Here is a 16,058-nt window from a genome sequence, read left to right on the forward strand (position 1 = left end):
TTTCCCTTATAATTCACTTATAATTCATCCAAATGGAACCTATACCAACTCCTTCCCCCATAGGTGCCCCGGTTCCCTTGGTTGGAAGTCCCCACTATCCATGGATCCCTATTGTATTCCCATTTATATCCTTGTATGAAAAACATCATTTGGAGTATGAAACTACCCCGCAAGACGTTCATGACCTTTTGTCAGCACCTCATGACTCGGAATTCCCTTCAGCAGTCTTCCTGGGCATCATCTCAACTATAGAGGAATCACCCATCATCTCTGGGGCCAATCCATCTCTATTGGCCCCATAGACCCTGGTGTGCAGAGGACAACAGGAGCCTGTGTTTGGACCACCAATCCTTTGTGCAGCTACTTACATTTGGCATTCTAGCTACCCAAAAGGCCAAATGAGACACAGACAGGTTGAAGTGAAAATCAGAGGCTTTGTTCTCAATGGCCAGAGAGAATGTCAGCAGAGATAGCCCTGCAAAGAACTGACATACCCAATGCAAAAATGTAGAAATATTTAGAGCACTTTGACAGCAGTTTGAAAAAAAGGACTTCTGCTGCTCCGAGTGTGATTGTGATCTTTCTTCATCACAGTAGAAACTAGCCTTTCACTTCTGTGCTGTTAAAGCTGTCACACCCATCAGGACATGTTTTATAAGCATGTGCGAATTTGTTGAAACACATAAGGGTGAAGACTCGGGTATCCTGACCTGTATCTGTTTTGCTGCTATAAATCAAGATATTAATGGAAATACTGAATATTAACATGGCTGTGATGAAATATTATGCACAGGACAACTAAACACACGTAGCAGCAATCTACCCTCATTTTAGAAAAAATCTCTAAATTGTAGATTTCACAGTCAAAATATAACTGCATGGAATGACAAAGTAAATTTAATTATCTGGTTAATATAGCCATGGGAAAGCCATTCTTGATGTCAGGAAAATAGCCTGAATTGATTGGAATAAAGCATGCTTCACCTAAATAGATCAGGCCTGCACTGCATGTCGCCCTACAGGTGTTTCATGGTTCAGCTCCCAGAATTCTTGAACATTGGACAAGTTGGCTAGGGTTTCTGGGAGTTCAGGCTGTGCAGGCCTGAAACAGACAATGAAAACAAGAAATTAATGGACATGAAAAACAACAAAACACCTTTATGAATTGGCCTACTGTTTTAAGTATATTCAAAATAATGCATTTAATAATTGTCCTTATATAGAAATAATAGTCACTCACTTGTTGTGAGGCACCACCCCACAATCTCACAAAACAATGGTGTGAGACAGGTGTGTGTGCATGTATGTGTATCAGTACTGAGTACAATATAAGGAAATATTACCACATTGTTTATGTAAAACTACTTCATAAGTTTCAACTTCCAAAGAAGGTTCAGCCAAAAGGCTTGGAGACATCCTGCCACATGGGATTGTATTAATTAACAATAAACCCATTCACTCTTTCAAATAGCTTTCCATTTTAAAATAACTAAAATAAAAAAGTACAAAGAAATGCACTCAATATTGCCACAACATCATACTTTCTTTTGGATGTCTAAAATTGGCTGCACAATGTTATCTTTGTTTTCCCTAGAGCTCAGAGGACTTTTTGTGAAACGAAACCAATGGATGAAATCTGGTTCATTTATTTTTGGAACTTCCTCTTCCAGTTCTTCAATTAAAAAAAGACTTTCAGGGCACCTTTAAATGGAATAAATAAAGGAGTCCTTAAGCCAACTATCTAAAAGTTACAGAAAACAAAAAGAGACTGGAACTGCACTGTGAATACCAAAATCCTCGGATGATCAAGTCCCATTATATACAATGGTGTAGTAAAATAATTCCCTTTTATAATGTGGCAAACAAATGAGTGTCAAAGCAAGCCTGGGATCTTCAAAATGGTGGTCATGCATCAGGTTATGCCTATACATCAGTGTTGTGCTTAGCACATGGTAAAATCTATGTTTGCTCTTGTATTTTTTCTACCAGGGCAACTTTATATGGAATCCATGGATTTGCAGATTGGAGGGGGTATTCAGAATTGTTGTCCATACAATGTTGTCCATTGCTCTGGAAGACCTAGAGATCTTTAGAGAGAACATTTCAATCAAATCCTTGTATACTGAAATCTGTAAAAGTCAAACCAACCAATGTGGAGGGCCAACTGTACTCGTTTGAGTAATCTGCAAAGGAAGTGAATTCTGCAAAGGTGACTCCAATAGAGAACTTTAGGGAGGATCTCCGTTCTTTTCATTTACATTTCCAGAAATTTGATTTGAGCACCTTCAAAGCATGTCACAAAGAGAGTGGTTTGCCTTTGTACCACATTTTGAAGATCTTAGCCCTTTCAGGAGAGATTATCTTAATACTGTGCTTCCATGTGTTTGCAAATTCCCATGGACATTGACAATTGGCCTCTTCCTTTCTTGGTTTCAGAGGACTCCAGCTACATGTACACTGTACAGTTAATGCAGTCTGACACCATTTTAATTGCTATGGCTCAAGACCATGGAATCCTGAGAGTTGAAGTTTGTTGGGGGACCAGCACTATTTGGTAAACAAGGCTAAAGACCTTATAAGGCTACAACTCCTGTGATTCTACAGGATTGAACCATGTGTTAAAGTGGTTCTAAACCGTACTGAGACTATAGTGTTGATGTGCCTTCAGTCAAGGTCTCAATATTTACTTACTAAGATAATATTCCATTTGAGTTCTCAGCAGCATGAAAGGAGGAAAGTTCTTGCCACACTGTAATGGAACAGATAAGCAATCGACAGGAGAAAATTCATAGGTCATGGTAACTATAAATGTTAAACCTTGGTTTAGATTAGAGAAAGCACTGGGTTGGCAAATGATCTTTCTCTCTCTTATCAAAAATGTAAAACAGAAACTCCACAGTGTTAAATTCCAAAGTCATTTTCAAAAGCCATCATATGAATGGCCTCTCAGGACTTCTCACACTAGAGGCATTATCAGTTTCTTTATTCTTATTTAGTTTTGATTTATGCACAGGAATTCCCCTGTGGGAAAGACAATTTATCATTATTTAAATCAATGTAAAACTTATGCCTGGGGTTCATTTCTGTAGGAGGGGGTTTGCCTACTATGCAAGACAGACAACAGAAAATTCCTAAATCTGTGTCTAATTCTTGTTTCTTTGGGGGTGTGGGTGTGACAATAAATTACTTTTGAAACTATGTGGTTGTGACTTTTCATTTCAGTATTAAGTATTCATTAAAAATGAACCCCAGGCATAAGTTTCCCTAATGAGGATAGTTACTGAATCTTCCCAGGGCAATTTTTGGTGGTCATGTGCTTTGTGTGACTAAAACACCAATATTTACACTATAAATTCATTTGAATTAGTTTGGACAATTATCCTACCTTTTGACTTGTACCTCCCAAATGAACCAAATCATGTTCTTCTAAGGGACCCCATTTTCATCAATATGCAAACACCACATGCTCCCTCTTTTTTTCTTTTTGAAGAGACATTTCCCTTATCTTACTTATGTATCATAACCAGTGTTAGAAAAGGTAAGGTTTGCATTTGGTGAGTAATGGAACAAATATACCCTAGAAACAGATCAGTAATGTTGTGATGTGAAAAGGTGCAAAACGGATTATTACACTTCCTAGTTGTTTGTTGTTTATTTGTTCAGTCGCTTCCGACTCTCCGTGACCTCATGGACCAGCCCACGCCAGAGCCCCCTGTCGGCCATAGCCACCCCCACTTCCTTCAGAATCAAGCCAGACTTCAAGGATACCATTCATCCACATTGCCCTTGGTCGATCCTTCTTCCTTTTTCCTTCCATTTTCCCCAGCAGCATTGTCTTCTCTAAGCTTTCCTGTCTTCTCATTATGTGGCCCAATGACTTCATCTTTGCCTCTAATATCCTTGCCTCTAGTGAGCAGCTAGGCATTATTTCCTGGAGTATGGACTGTTTGATCTTCTTGTGGTCCAAGGCACTCTCTGAATTTTCCTCCAACACCAAAGTTCAAAAAGCTTCTATCTTCCTTCGCTCAGCCTTCCGTGTGTTCTAGCTCTCACATCCATAGGTTACTACGGGGAATACCATTGCTTTAATTATTCCTAGGAGCTTCCTTTAAAAAGTTAGAAAGAAATTCTATTGGCATATTTTAAAATTGCCCTTCTACAATATAGGGTAGACATACATTTGTGGGATAGTGTATGTAACCAAATTCATAAGGGAAGCCAAGATTCTTGGAAGTCTATTCATATTTCTTGAATCAACATTTGACTCTTATATGTTCTGTCAAGTTTTCTCAGTCCTTGAGATGTCGTGGCAACTGTCAGTATAAGGTTCGGGAGGTATGTTTTTGAGACTCCTCAAGGTTCCCCCAAACTCTTGTATTTCTTCACATGGGCCCATATGTTACAATTCCCTCCTCCAGATCCTGGGGTGCATCCACACTGAAGAATTAATGCAGCTTGACACCACTTTAACTTTCATGACTCAATGCTATGGAATCTCGCGATTTGTAGTTTGGTGAAGCACCAGCAATCTTTGGCAAAGGCACCAAATACCCTGTAAAACTACAAGCCCCAGGATACCATAGCATCAAACCTCTTCAGTTCTGCAATGTAGATGAACTTCTCATCTCAGGCAAAGATGCCTTGGTGTCACATCCTCTACCAGGGAAGTTACACTGCAGATGAAGTAATAATTTTCCTTAATGGGTTAGGTTGGAAACCAGATAGTGACAAAATTGAAGATCCAATTCTGAAATAACTTCTTCTTTTTCTGTATTTACCAATAATGGGAACAAATGTGTTTCTTAGCCAGAAATATTGCCAGTAATCAGTCTTGTTAGTCAGTTTACTGGAATGCCCTTCAGTATGACATCATATACGAGGTGGGTCTAAATGTTTTGCCTCCTGTGTCATAAAAACGTTATGAATGAACATGTAACAGCAGAAGCTGCTACAGATCATTGCTTGAGTATCCTCTATGCAAAATTATCATTCAATATAGTCACCATCAATTTGTATACATTTGCAGCATCGTTTAACCCAGGCATCGAAACCATTTTGGAAAAATTCAGGGTTTTGCTTCGTAATCCATGATTTTAAAACTGTTTTAAAATCATTCAAGTCATTGAATCTGAAACAAAACTGTTTTAAAATCATTCAAGTCATTGAATCTGAAACAATGTAGGTTGTCTTTTTGGTCACTGGATTTTTCCAAAATGGTTTTGATGCCTGGGTTAGACGGTGGTGCAAATATGTACAAATTGATGGTGACTATGTTGAGCAGCAGTTTTGTGTAGAGGATAGTTCACGTTATGATCTGTAGCAACTTATGCTGTTATATGCTTTATTATTTATAATATAGTAATAACTTTATTTTTATACTCTGCCTCCATCTCCCTGAAGGGATTTGGGGCGGGTTACATCGGGCCAAGCCCGATCAACACAGTTAAAATATAACACATTAAGATACATAACAACAGTATGAAACATAATAAAACAACATTTTAATAATATATAAAGCAGAAATCAAGACCAACAACCAATAATAAAATGCAATTTCTCATCATGGGGAGAAATGTATTAATGAATGAAGGTGCTCTTTTGCACTTCAATATGCAACATCAAACTGTTATTTAGTGATGAGCAAACTCATTCCCTTCTGCTTCCGAACTCTGGCCAAGGTGACAGTAATAATGGTCATGATAATTGCCAGTCTAAGGTATAGAAAACCACATCAACCCTCCTCAGTAGTTCCCAAACTTTGGTCCTCCAGCAGCTCTCACAGTTCCTAACTGCTGTGGGAGACATTAGCCAGAACCATGTTTATTTCTGAGCACTAATGGAAATAACGCATGGCCTCTCAATCCCATCGCTGGTCAACGCAAGGGGAAAAGGAGTCACTACTTCCTCTGTCCAAAGTATTAACTTAAACATATTTTCTCTCGCTGATCAGAAGATCTCACAAGCACTTTTCTAATGTGCAGTCGGACAGTTTGTCCAGTAGGAAAATAGATTTAGAAGTATGCAAATATTTTATGCAAAATTGGCTTTAATCAGAAAGAATGTAATTTATTTTAAAACTGAATGCAAAGTGAAAACAACTACCTATCATTTTAACATGATACAGACAGACCCTGAGCTATAAACATTCGACTTACAAACAACTCATAGTTAAGAACGGGGGTGAGAGGCAACAAGAAGTGAGAGAAATCCACCCCTAGGAAGGGAAATTCATTCCTGGAAGAGTCATCACGGGAAAAACCGAAGCTTTCTCGCCAACTGAAACTTTCTTGCTATTTCTTGTATCCACAGCAAGCCAATTTTTTCAAAATCCAATTATCACAGGGAAAAAAAGTGCTATGGGGTACAGATAGCAAAACAAACACCAATGGGGCGTTAACCCTTCCCTATGGTATCTAAAACGAAAATGCTATATATTTTTGGCTGGAGTTACACTTAAAAAATGTACCTGTTCCAACTTACATACAATTTAAACTGAAGAACAAATCTACAGAACCTATTGTAACTTGAGGACTGCCTGTATTCACTTCATGCTGTTCGATACACATTTAGCTGCTCTAGATCCAACAGTGTTACTGCTGCATCTAATGCCCTTTATGCACTGTGGCTACACTGCTCTTCATCACCAGATTTTGTAATGACTTTCACTACTGCATACATTATGTTGTGGTTCAAACCACAGTGCCATTACACCTTAGGGACACTGTAAATGTATCTACATTCAGTGTTTCAGTGAGGGTGCCTTTCATTATACATATTTCTTAAATAAGAAGACTCTAGCAATACATGGAGAGAGAGTTGAGAAATGTACAAGCTGGGTTTAGAAAAGGCAGAGGAACAAGAGACCATATTGCCAATATCCACTGGATAATGGAGAATGGCTGAGAGTTTCAGAAAAACACCTATGCCTGTTTTATTGACTATTCTAAAGCCCTTGACTGTGTGGATCATAATAAATTGTGGCAAGTTCTTGGTGGTATGGGGATACCAAGCCACTTTGTCTCCTGAGGAATGTGTATAACAACCAAATAGCAAAAGTAAGAGACCACAGAACAACAGACTGGTTTAAGATTGGAAAGGAGTAGGACCTATTCAACTTGTATGCAGAACACATCATGCGACGTATGGGGCTTGAGTTAAAATTGTTGGACGAAACATTAACAACATTAGATATGCAGATGATACCACTTTGATGGCTGAAAATGAGGAGCTGAGGAGCCTTATAACCAAGGGGAAGGAAGAAAGTGCAAAAGCTGGGTTGCAGTTAAACATAAAAAATCCCAAGATTATGGCAACCAGATTGATAATTGACAAATAGAGGGAGAAAATGTGGAGGCAGTGACAGACTTCGTATTTATAGGCGCAAAGTTTACTGCAGATGCAGACTGCAGCCAGGAAATCAGAAGACTTTTACTTCTTTGGAGGAGAGCAATGACTAATGACTAATCTCGATAAAATAGTGAAGAGTAGAGACAGCACCATGGACCATAAGGAAGGCCAAGTGAAGGAAGACAGAAGCTTTTGAACTTTGGTGTTGGAGGAAAATTCAGGGAGTGCCTTGGACTGCAAGAAGATCAAACCAGTCGATACCCTCCAGTGAGCCTGCCTGCTCACTGGAGGGAAGGATATTAGAGGCAAAGATGAAGTCCTTAGGTCACATAATGAGAAGACAGGAAATCTTGGAGAAGACAATAATGCTGGGGAAAATGGAAGGGAAAAGGAAGAGGGGACAACCAAGGGCAAGGTAGATGGATGATATCCTTGAAGTGACTGGCTTGACCTTGAAGGAGCCGTGAGTGGCGATGGCTGACAGAGAGCTCTGACGTGGGCTGGTCCATGAGGTCACAAAGAGTTGGAAGCAACTGAATGAATAAACAACAACATAACAAAGAACTCGGGATATATAATCAGTGGAAAGGGTGCACAGTTACTGCAGCTTTGGTCTTCAGTTACCTTAAAGAAAGGCATTTTTTTCTTTTTCCTCTTTTCTATTGTTCCTCCATCTCAGTTGCTTGATTTTATTCTAAGTATCTTTTCCCTCTTTCAGTTTTGTTTTATCCCAATAACTCTGCAATTAGAAAAACATTCTTAGTCTTTCACTTACTTGTATTGTACTGAGCCAAGTACAATACAAGTAAGTACAATACAAGTAATACAGAGATCTGGCTGTCTGCCAGTCAGACACACAGGAAGTTATTCAAGGGCTGGAATTCCCCTTCGGTTAAAATGTCATAGTCAAGTGAAACATACTTTGGCTGGGTTTTTCCGAAGCAAAAAGCACCTACTCTCTTTGGAAATTGGATGGGAAACATATTATTTTATGGTTACTGTATATAACTCTATTTTACAGAAGTTGAGAAGCAGGGGATTAATGTGCACTGAACTAAAGTCTAAGTAAGACTTTCAGTATGATCAGCTGAATTTTCCACAGCCTGTTATTTCTATGTTGAAGAGAAAATCTTTCATTATCTGTTCAGGCCATGAGTTTTTGTTTTCATTTTCCACAGGAAGAATTTGGGCCTTTTTTTCAAAACTGGGAATTTCCAGCAAATTCATATTCCCTGGGAAATGTTCTTACGTGTGTATTGGGCAGCTTTATGTAAGATGTAATTTGATACTATCTAACTCCACCCTCTTCGATAACATAGACAAGACCTATCTTGCTGTGTTGTTGGGCTTGAAAATCCAAGTTTAAGATAGATTGTGAGTGCCTAATTACTCCTATATAGTGAGGGAAGTCTCTTCCTGCACAGCTGACAGCTGCTGCTCATGACTTCACCATGTAAAAAAATCCTCCTGTCTTTTAAAGAACCTTTTAGAGACCATAATCTTTCAGAGTAGAGCCAAAAACCTGTTTGAGTAGAATCTTCTCAAATGGTATACAACCAAATGCAATTATGCAAAGTAATTGATTTCAGTTGTTAGACTGAATAATCTGTTGTCTCTGATCTGTTAGGAAACAGAGAATATGACAGTGCATAAAATAGCAGTTCTTCAGTAGTGTTTTTCAGTGCCCAAAAATATATCTACTCTCCCATAAAACAACTTGTTTTATATTATGCAGTCAAGAGACAAAATTAAGTAGACCGTGGTACAAATAGCATATTTGGTTTACTCACGACCTTCATGAGTTCAGAAAACACAGGTACACAACTTATCAGTCAGTTACAGATATGTTTGTGATAATTTCTGCGCCATCCGGTCAGAACATTTCTCTTATAATAAACAGCAGGAAAGTGTTTGCAAGTCTGCAATCTGAGCAGTCCCAAAGTCCAAAGAAGTCTGTGCTTGTCTCAGAGTGGATCATGTGGTCTGCAGCCCCTCCCACAACTTTTCCGGAAAACATAGAGCAAGGAAAGAAAGCTGCATACCAGAACATACATAAGTAAGCAACAATTAAACAAATTACTAGAGGAAGCCTGAAGCTTGTAATTTCCAACAGTCTTCACATATGAAATTGTAACCTCTAATGTTCAAAAGAAACTTACCCTCTTGTAACTTAAAACCATTAGACTTGGCCCAATGCAAGTCAAATTCTGTCAGCCTCAAAGCAAGGCAAGGCAAGCCCCTGAAAAAATCTTAGTAAGAGTTGTCAACTTGAAGGGACACAATAGCGACTTTCCTTAACTTGGAAACTATTACACTATTAATTCTGGTGAAAATAGTATCTGCCTTCTTTGCACCATTGGCTTATGCTCAATCTATGATTGACAAATATGAATAATTTTCAGCATGCCTAGTCAACTGTCCTTGCTCCATGACTCCATTTCAGGAGCCAAAAGTCTAACTGCATAGGGAACTCCCAGACATAGTTCTGGAATAATCATATAAACAAGTAGATACTACATATCCAGTTCAGTTTCGTTCCCGGTCATACATGGCTAGCTGCTTTCTCAATACACTCAATACACTTTGGTTGTGAAGCCATTCTCCTGAAAAAAAAACTGCCCATTGCCAGAGGATATGCCAGTTATAGTGCTCAGGAGCCCTTGGCACTAGGTTGATCCCAATATTTGTCACCTTTTTTGCAGTTAGTGATTTAACCCCTCCAAAGTCAGTGGTTTCAGCCAATGAACGCCAACAGCTCCGCAGTTTATCTCCAAAAAAGCAGTATGTATACTGCTCCCACTTTCACTGAAGCAGAAGCACACACAACATACTGGGATTGTGGCGCAGCTGGCTGAGTGTCAGCTGCATTAAGATCACTCTGACCAAAAAGTCATGAGTTCAAAGCCAGCCTGGGTTGGAGTGGGTTTCCAACCAATTGTGTAGCCTGTTGTCGACCTTTGCAACCCGAAAGACAGTTGCATCTGTCAATTAGGAAAATAAGGTACCACCTTAAATTGTGGGGAGGCTAAATTAATTAATTTATGAGGCCATAAAAAAAGACTCCAGCAAGCACTCCAACAAAAAGCGTGCGGGGAATGCGGAAGTCCTTCATCAGTGTCACAGATGGACGATGAAAGCAACAACTCTCCTGGTGGCCAGAAAAAGTTAAATAGCCTCTGTCCATGTCTGTATATGTTGTATGTCAAAATTGGCATTGAATGTTTGTCATATATGTGTACACTGTAATCCGCCCTGAGTCCCCTGCGGGGTGAGAAGGGCGGAATATAAAAGCTGTAAATAAATAAAGAAATAAACTCTGTGGTCCTTCTGTGAATTCTGAGGGATTGACAATATCTTCTTATGTACCTTCATTCCACCGTGTTTCATGGTGTTTAAATCCACAACATTGCAGCTTTAGTTAGAATATAACACAACTTAGTCACTTGGCTCTGCAAGGCCCCCAGGACTGAAGTCTCAAAGAATTACTATTCTTCTCCAAGCTAAAAGAGAAATCTCAAAGCATGCAGTGTTAGAGGGAGACAAAATTAAAGTATGGGCTTCTATTTCAAGCAGGAGTCATAGCTAGGAGGTGTTTCCACTTTCACACACATCAACATAGCTAAAAAAAAGAAAAGAGGAAGAGCTGGGGAGTTTATACACTTATGGAATGTGGGGGGCTCAATGCACATGACTTGTTTTATTACATAAGTTGTTGCTGTACAAAACAAAGAAAAAATCTCCACAGGTTGCAATGACAAACATTAGCAGTATTACAAGGCTGAGAAAATCTTTCTATGTGTTTTGCATGTTATTGTAATGCTGGGTGAGGCACAAGAGGGAGAAAAAATGATGGCAATGGCTTAATTTATTATTAATAGTATGGTTAGAATCACTTAGCCTCCTAATAAATGGCAATAGACTGTAGTTCCCATCAGCAGTCAACACTAAAACATTTTTAAGAGCTGCAGTTTAACACACATAAGGTGCGATAAACGCCTGATGATTTTCACACTGATTTACAAGAGTGTGCTGTATGGTGTAATAATAGGTGCATAAGGGGTATGGCTGTATGTAATTGGTCAGGGCTAACTGACAGTCTGGCTTTGGAACTGAAACAGTCTTGGTCGTCTTAGTGGATGATCTACGGCGGGAGCTAGACAGGGGGAGTGTGTCCCTGTTAGTTCTGCTGGACCTCTCAGCGGCGTTCGATACCGTCGACCACAGTATCCTTCTGGGATGCTTTGCGGGAATGGGCCTTGGAGGCACTGTTCTGCAGTGGCTCCAGTCCTTCCTAGAGGGTCTATCTCAGAAGGTGTTGCTGGGGGACACCTGTTCTGCCCCAAAACCATTGTCTTGTGGGGTTCCACAGGGATGAATATTGTCTCCCATGTTGTTTAACATCTATATGAAGCCGCTGGGGGAGACAATCCGGAGTTTCAGGGTACGGTGTCATCTGTATGTGGATGATGTCCAACTCTGTCACTCCTTTCCACCTGCTACTAAGGAAGCTGTTCAGGTCCTGAACCGGTGCTTGGCCGCTGTAATGGTCTGGATGAGGGCAAACAAATTGAAATTGAATCCAGACAAGACAGAGGTACTCCTGATCAGTTGTAAGGCCGAACAGGGCATAGGGTTACAGCCTGTGTTGGATAGGGTTACACTCCCCCTGAAGACGCAGGTTCGCAGCTTGGGTGTGATCTTGGAGTCGTCGCTGAGCCTGGAACCCCAGGTTTCAGCGGTGACCAGGGGAGCATTCGCAAAGTTAAAACTTGTGCGCCAGCTGTGCCCATACCTTGGGAATTCTGACTTTGTCACGGTAGTCCACACTCTGGTTACATTCCGTATAGACTACTGCAACACTCTCTACGTGGTGTTGCCTTTGAAGACTGCTCGGAAGCTTCAAATGGTCCAGTGTTCAGCAACCAGGTTGCTAACAGGAGCGGCATTCAGGGAGCATACTACTCCTCTGTTGCGCCAGCTCCACTGGCTACCAGTTTGCTATCGGGCATAATTCAAAGTGCTGGCGTTAGCCTATAAAGCCCTAAACGGTTCTGGCCCTACTTACCTCTCCGAACGCATCTCCTCCTATGAACCGACTAGGACACTAAGATCATCTGGGGAGGCCCTGCTCTCTGTCCCGCCTGCATCACAAGCACGCTTGGCGGGGATGAGACAGGGCCTTCTCGGTGGTGGCCCCTCGGCTGTGGAATGCCCTGCCTGCAGATATCAGATTGGCCCCCTCCCTGCTGGCGTTTCGGAGGAAAGTGAAGACCTGGATGTTCGAACAAGCATTTGATTAAACAGTGTAATTGAACATAGGAATACGGAATAATGGATGATGAGACTGGATTCTGATTTTACTGTTGAGGCGCTAATGATTGTTATACTGATGTTTAATGATTTATGTTACAATTGTTTTTAATTGCCCTATACTTGTCTCGTGATGTTTTGTATCGATGTTGTTCACCGCTTTGAGACGCCTGAGGGCTGAGAAAAGCGGTATAGAAGTTAAGTAAATAAATAATAAATAAATAAATAACCAAAAATATTAAAAGAGGCAGAACACTAGCAATTGGTAAAATACATCTGCCCCAATACATTCAATGTGTCTCATACTATAACTCTCACAATCCTTTACCACTAGCCATGTGAAGGATTGTAGACATATTTTTAGGTCAAAATATCTGGAGAAGCAGTGGCAATTTGGGTTGTGCGTCTCCAAACAGGGGTTTTTCTGCTTGAAAAAGTTGCCTATGCAGCATATTCTATATTACTCCACTTTCTGCAGAAGATTCAGCAGAAAGACTTTATAAGTAATCTCTTTCTCAAAACTGTTAGTTAGCCTATATTTGTAGGTTCTACGTCTATGGATTTAAGCAATCACAGCTCCCAAATATTCAGAAAAAAGGCAAAATTTGATATTTTTTTGTATGCCAAGTACTACATTGATGGATCAGCCATCTCTGAGGTATCTACTTTGTTGTTGTCAACTGCTGTCAATTCACTTTTGACTTATAGTGATCCTATGAATGAGAGAACACCAAGTCACTCTGCCTCAACAGTTACGCACAGGCCTTACAGACTCAGGACCATGGCATCCTTGATTGAGTCTGTTCATGTGGAATGTGGTCTTCCTCTTTTCCCGCTGCCTATATTTTGCTTTTTGTTTTCTAGTGAGTCATGTGTTCTCATGACATAGCTAAAGTATGACAGCCTCCGTTTAGTCATCTTGGCTTCTAGAGAGTTTTCAGGCTTGATTTGCTCTATGACCCATTTATTTGTCTTTTTGGCAGGCTATGGTATGTGTAGAACTTTCCTCCAGCACCACATTTCAGCTGAATTCCCTTCCTATCAGCTTGCTTCACTATCTAGCTTAGACAATCATACACAGAATTGGGAAATATGTTTGAATTTCAACATGACAAGTGCAGTCTAAATTAGCCTTGGAATATCATGGGATTTGAGCATCCACAGATTTTGTGATCAATGCATTACTAGAACCAAATCTCTGTGGACATCAAAGGACCACTCTTTTAAATAGGATTTCTGTAACTGAACTTCTAGATCAACAGGGGAATAAATGAGAGTAGCACTACAAAATATTTTCAAACCTGGAAAGCAGACAGCAGAGTGTAAAAGTTAAGAGGCGAATAGTGTGTCCTCAATTGCCTAAGGTGGGTCTCGAAATTGTTTTTATATTTCATGTCTCCCCAAGACATGAAGCTTCTTTGCCCCAGCAATAGTCTGTGTAACCAGAAATGTGCAATACAATATTATTATCATATTATATGATAATAATACTTTATCAAATATAATACAACTTATAATTTATGTAAATAAAAAGGTAATGTTCGTTTGTGGGATTGCCATAATTCAATCCCACAAACGAACATTACCTTTTTATTTATATAGATTATAAATAAATGGACGAATTGACACTAAATTTGGACACAATACACCTAACAGTTCAACAAGTGTTCATAATCCCTAAAAACACACACACAAACACACAACCCCCTCCCCAGCAGAATGGACTTAAAACCCCCAAAATTACACTATATATACATACATACATACATACATACACACACTCATATACATGCACGCAAATACACACACACACATATATATATACACATTATTATTATTATTATTATTATTATTAAACTTTATTTGTACCCTGCTAGCATCTCCTGAAGGACTCGATGCGGCTTACAAAGGCCAAGGCCTCGAACAACAACAGACAATAACAATACAATGCAAGCAAATTAAAAGCAATAACAAAAACAAAACATTACACTATTACGCAATAAAACCAGGGCCGGGCCAATGAAGGGTACAGGTTAAAAAGTGCTGGGTGTAAGAGGTGATCTGTTGGGATTCTGGGCAAGTGCAATGTGCAGAGAGTCTTAAGCTCTAATAAAGTGCTTCTGGGACGAAGTGCTGGAGGTTATCCTATTCAGGAAAGGCACATCGGAATAGCCAAGTCTTCAAGTTCTTCCTAAAGACTGCCAACATGGGAGCTAGTCTAATGTCTTTGGGGAGGGTGTTCCAAAGTCGGGGGGCAACCACAGAGAAGGCCCTGTCCCTCGTCCCCACCAAACGAGCCTGCGACGCAGGTGGGATCGTGAGCAGGGCCTCTCTGGATGAACGGAGGGAGCGCGTGGGTTCATATACGGAGATGCGGTCACGCAGGTAGGCAGGTCCCAAACCTTTTAGGGCTTTGTAGGTAAGCACCTGCACCTTGAATTGGGCTCGGTAGATAAACGGCAGCCAATGGAGCTCCTTAAACAGGAGGGTTGACCTCTCTCTGTAAGGAGTGCCAGTTAACATCCTGGCCGCCGCCTGTTGAACCAGTTGGGATTTCCGAGCCGTTTTCAAGGGCAGCCCCACGTAGAGCGCATTACAGTAATCCAACCTAGAGGTGACTAAGGCATGGACCACCCCGGCCAAATCAGCCTTTGCGAGGTACGGTCGCAGCTGGCGCACAAGTCTCAGTTGTGCAAAAGCCCTCCCGGACACCGCCGACGCCTGAGCCTTAAGCGTAAGTGATGAATCGAAGAGGATTAAATACATATACACATTATCACACACAAATATACACATGCACACATATATACACACTTATATACACACAAAGATGCATACAGACAAGCACTCACATATACACAATATAAATATACACATATAAACACACAAATATATCCATATATATATATATATATATATACACACACACATATTTATACAGACATATGCACACACACATATACACACCCAAATATATATATACACGCATATATAGAAATATATATACACACAATACACAATACAATACAGACTGAGTCACAGCAACGCATGGCAGGGGACAGCTAGTATACAACAATACTGTTTTAGTATTGTATACTTTAAGCTGTAATGTTTTTCATTGTGAATCACTTTGATTCTCTGTATTGAGAGAAAAAGCAAGAAGATATTCAATACCAGACCAGCACTGGCTCCCTTCCTTCCCTCCCATTCTTGCCTGGACTTCATCTCCGAGGATCCCTCCTCTGAGGCGTTTGGGAGTTGAAGTCCAAAAAAACCGAGAAGACAAGGCGTTGGGCATGACTGCGCATGCGTGCTTTAACCCCTCCCTCGCCCTCGTGGCAGTGCGCCTGCGCAAATACCTCTTCGCCAACTCAGAAGAGGGGAAAAAAAGTGGGTGGAGC

At 40.3% G+C, this 16,058-nt stretch overlaps 2 long non-coding RNA genes across 3 annotated transcripts; both read right to left on the reverse strand.

Annotated features, from left to right (window-relative positions):
* Positions 1–414: 414 nt before the first annotated feature.
* On the reverse strand, positions 415–8,140 carry LOC137096699 (uncharacterized). Of its 2 annotated transcripts, XR_010909624.1 has the most exons (3): positions 7,972–8,140; positions 2,692–2,749; positions 415–1,102 (listed from the first exon to the last, which is right to left on the reverse strand). It is a non-coding gene; the product is annotated as an uncharacterized lncRNA (long non-coding RNA). The 2 variants fall into 2 exon arrangements; XR_010909623.1 differs by lacking the exon at positions 7,972–8,140 and having other exon boundaries at positions 2,692–5,131.
* Positions 8,141–11,025: 2,885 nt separating this feature from the next.
* Positions 11,026–15,995, reverse strand: LOC137096700 (uncharacterized). Its single transcript, XR_010909625.1, has 2 exons — positions 15,832–15,995; positions 11,026–11,895 (listed from the first exon to the last, which is right to left on the reverse strand). It is a non-coding gene; the product is annotated as an uncharacterized lncRNA (long non-coding RNA).
* Positions 15,996–16,058: the final 63 nt, after the last annotated feature.

The sequence above is a fragment of the Anolis sagrei genome, chromosome 3, assembly GCF_037176765.1.
Source record: "Anolis sagrei isolate rAnoSag1 chromosome 3, rAnoSag1.mat, whole genome shotgun sequence".
Classification (NCBI taxonomy): Eukaryota; Metazoa; Chordata; class Lepidosauria; order Squamata; family Dactyloidae; genus Anolis; species Anolis sagrei.